We start from the raw sequence: 4,895 nt of genomic DNA, 5'->3' as shown, positions 1-4,895 counted from the left end.
TCACTCTACAACTGAATCATTAGATAAGCTTTATAATAAATATTTTAAAGATTATTGATCATACTTCCAATTTTGTAAGAGATATTTTTGACTCATAGGAGCCCCATGCATTTCGTTTTTTGTAATTCACAAGTTTTAAAAATTTGCAACAAATACATTTTAGAAACACTTTTAGTAATATCTTGATAACCTTGAAGTTTCATTAAGATATTGTTTTAAAAGTAAGTTTATTTTCAACTTTTTCGTTCATGTATTAAGTATAGTATTAAGAAAAGCATGTTTTTAAAAAAAAATTATTTTTATACCTATTAAATTAGTAAATAATAATGCGTTTTTACATTTTTTTATTATAACCTATTTTTTTAAAAATGTTTTGCATTTTTACATGATTTTTACCGCATATTAATAATGATGTTGACACTCTCTAAATAGTTTCACTGGAGTCTAGAGACAGTTGCACATATATAATACGACCCCCCCAATTCCTCTCCACACAATATGTGCCAAACTCAAATGACAACATTAGTATTCTATGCACTTATTACTTATAGGAAGATGGCGTTTTTTTATTTCTGTTCGAGTTTTATGCCGACATCTTTCTCTGTGCCAACCTTAAATAATATTATGATTTTTTATAGTGTGTCATGTTCTTTTCTTCTTATTATTTTTAGGATTTCTTCATTGCTGGTATGAAAATATAAAAAATCCACGAAGCTCAGACCTTTTTGGGTATCGGATCGTGGTTGACGACCTGACTCGACCACATTACTCTCAAGTCATATACTCGAGTTATAACCAGTGCCGCAACTACATAATAAGTGGCCCGTGTGCGATATTCTTTTTGGGCACGTTCCTAAATTAATTTTTATTGTATGTATTATATAATATTGTTTCGATATTATTCTTGGTATAACACGATATTTTAATAGTTTATAAATAAACACTAATAAGTAATAACATTAATTTTATGGCACGTCGTCACTCGACAACCCTCGAGTATCAGTCAGTTGTTCTTCTGACAATTCGACAAACAACAACCCATAGACGCGATAAAAATAGATCTTATGGAAAAATTAATAGTACCTACTAAGAAAGTATGAAACGTTGACACTTGAATACATCTTGATACCCACCTTTTTCTAACATAGTACACACCACATACCTGATTCTATCTAGTACCATTTGATTTTATAATATATAAACTTACCATTCTATTTTAACATACTTAATATAATAAGTAATATTAGTATACCTACAACTACACTAATGTTTTAACTTTAAAAAAAAAATGATTGTGAGTGACTATTAAGTTTTGCGTTTTTAGAAAATTTTAGTGTCTGCTCCAGGTTGGGCCCGGGGCCCCCCAAATGTATGTAAGCCTTGGGGCCCGTGTGCGCGGCACACTCTGCACACCCGGTTTTTGTGACACTGGTTATCACAAGTTTATAAATGGTTTCTATTGGTTTTAATAATAATATTATTATAATTATGTTTAAATAGTTTATGACTAAAGTAACTATTTATGAAATTAGGTAGGTACATACATGTACTATTTACTCATATTTCCTCCCTTGTAAATTGTTTTAAAATTTGAATTTTTTGGCTATTTTCTATATTTTGAAGGGTATATTACAAGATATAAGTGCCATAAAGTCTAAGACCAGCTTATTATTACTAGTGCCCGGAACTTGATAAGCTACAAAACTTTAAAAAATGCACACAAAAAAAAATGTTAAAATGGCTTATAAACATCAAATAATGACTTAAAGAACGACTACAGAAATACCAAAATTTACTTTATGATGACTTAAAATTTTTAAAAATTTAAGTTTTACAACAATGTACCTATTACATTTTATTCAATTCATGGATCATAAATCGTATTTATTATAGGTTCTAGCTCTTTTAAAAATGTTTACTCTCGAAGGAGCCTTCAAAAATATTTTATTGAAGTTTGAAATAATTCGATCGACTTTTGGGAAATTTGTTCTAATCACCGGTCCTAAAATATTATCGAACTACAGATTATTCATTAATCATAGATTGCGACAACAAACAATAAAGATTGTTAATGTATATAATCGACAAGCTAATGAAAACTGAAAGTGTTACGATAAAGTGTAACTTTCAACAAAAAAAAATGAAAATAAATATAAAAAAAAAAGTACAAAAATAAATAAAATGCACCAAAATTACTAAAAAATGACCGTAAAGCAATAAATTCCCAAAAAATTCAAAATACAAATATTATTATTGTACCATTACATTCTATATTCCATGAATCAAATTTCTGTAAAGACGAGCCTCGTATGCAAGCACTAGGAAAAAAGATGCAAATGCATCAAATTCCGGGCCCTAATTTAAATAAAAACACTGAATAATATAAATTCATTATATCAAAGGTTCTTGATTTGTTTTTTTATGGGTTAAAAATAAAACTTTAAGATACTTCCACATATGTATTAGAAAGAATAAGATAACAATTCAACAACTAAAAATAAACAAATATTCCTTTTAATAGTTAAAAACAGTTAGCGATTACGCGTTCACCTGGCAGGTCGTCATTTACGGTCAGCTCTCTTATCTGTGTTTATTGTCTAATTAACAATTTAATAATACAACCGTTCATAGTACTCGATAAATTATGTTGTGTGCAATGTGTAACGACGAAATTTATACTGGTGATGAATTAAAATGTTCCACCTGTAAGGAATACTTACATTATACATGCGCCAGCTTTAGCGAGGCAGCCTTTAGAAAACTAAACGCTGCAACCGAAGAAAAATTCTCATGTGTCTCATGTAAATTTAACAACGGTAAACCTGATATTTCCAAAGTTAAAACAGGCAACAGTGTTAATACGGATGTAACCTTGGAGAGTCTATTTGCCTCTGTCAAATTTATGAGCAATCAATTCGATGATTTTGGAAAACAACTTCGAGAGATATTAAATACTGTTAAAGAGCTAAAAGAAGAAAATAAACAACTAAGAGAAAATAATCGTAAACTGCAATTGGATTGTGATTTATTATCATTGCGGATAAATTCTCTAGAACAAAAATCTATTTCCAATTATATAGAAATAATTGGAGTAACTGAATGTAAAACAGAAAACTGTGTACAAATAGTAAAGAAATTGCATCTAAACTGGATCAACAGGTTTCTGTTGTCAAGGCTTATCGCATACGTACAAAAATACCAAATAAGCCAACGAAGATTGTAGCTGAGTTAATGTCAGCCGAACAAAAAAAAAATGTAATGGATCTCGCAAAAAAGAAAAAAATTAATGCAAATAGTATAAATGAAAGCTGGGGAGGTGCAGGTATTTTCATAAATAATTATCTCACGAAATATAATAGTAATTTATTTTATAAAATAAGAATGTTTGCTAAAGAAAGAAATTTTAAATTTGTGTGGTTCAAAGATGACAAAATGCATATAAAAAAAATGAAACCTCTAAAGGTTTTATTATACATGCAGAAACTGACCTATCTAACATATTATAAAAATGGAATTAAATTTAAGTTCCTAACCCTTTATTTTATTTTATTTTTTGTTTTCACATTTTTCACATAATTATGAATCACTTAAATATATTAAACCGCTTTCTGGATTATAAAACACAATATTTTGCCACTGTTTCGGAATTCTGTAATAAATATAACTTGGATTGATAATCTGTTTTTAAACATTTTTCATTGTAATATTAGAAGTATAAGTTGTCATTTTGATGAATTTCTGCTGTTCCTACAGAATAATACCAATTGTATAAATTTAGATATAATCTGTTTAACAGAAACATGGCATGATATAAACTATTGTAATTTTTTGATACCTGGTTATCAATCATATTATTCAAAAATTAAAAGAAACCAAATGATGGTATCATTATTTATGTGAAATATGGTTTAAATGTAAATTTTTTTGAATATGAATATATAGATGCTAATATTATAAAAGTTACTATAAAAACTGATAAGTTATCCCTAAGTTTGTTGTGTTTATATAGGTCACCTTCAGGTAACAAACGTGAATTTTTGACTATTTTAAATAATTTAATTATCACATTGAATTTTTCAAATGAAAAAATTATTATTATTGGGGACGTTAACTTAAACATAATTGGTGTGGATAATGTAAATAACAAATATCTAGATATTATGTCAGAAAATGGATTTAAGTCATTTATCAATGTGTACCTACACTAGAACTCCAGTAGGAATGAAACATTCTTGTTTAGATCATATTTTTTTAAAAATGAAAAAAATCTTAACCTCAAAATAGAAGCTGGAGTAATACAGACCAATATAACTGATCATTTTTCCACAATTATGTCTATTGAAATAAAAAATAAAAAAAAGGAAGTTACCAATAAAAATGTTAAAATAATAAATTAAAAAAAAATTAAACGAAAAGTTTAAAAATGAAATGTGGACTGAGGTGTTTAATTCAAGTGATGTAAACAACAGTGTAAACATTTTCATAAATAAAGTATCTCAAATAATAGATTCTTCAACAACAATAAAATTGGAAAACTCAAAAAATAAAAAGATAAAAGAATGGATGACACAAGGTCTACTATGCTCTGTACGCCATAAGCAAGAATTTTATTATCCTTAAAAGTAACCAAACACCCAAATAATGCTAAACTTGTCTCTTATTATCACAAATATAAAAATAAATTTACAACAATATTAAGAGCAGCAAAAAATACATATTTTAAAAATAAATTTAATAAAGTATCTTACAGCCCTCAACTTGGAAAGTAATAAATGAGATTACAGGAAAGCATATTTCTAATAAGGAGGATATTAGTCATGTTAAAGTGAATAATAATGTTATAAATACTTGTGACGACCCGTACATGGTTTCAAACACATTTAACAGTTATTTTA

The sequence above is a fragment of the Acyrthosiphon pisum genome, chromosome X (genome assembly GCF_005508785.2).
Source record: "Acyrthosiphon pisum isolate AL4f chromosome X, pea_aphid_22Mar2018_4r6ur, whole genome shotgun sequence".
In the NCBI taxonomy this organism is placed as follows: domain Eukaryota; kingdom Metazoa; phylum Arthropoda; class Insecta; order Hemiptera; family Aphididae; genus Acyrthosiphon; species Acyrthosiphon pisum.
Note: the sequence above shows the minus strand (reverse complement) of the source record.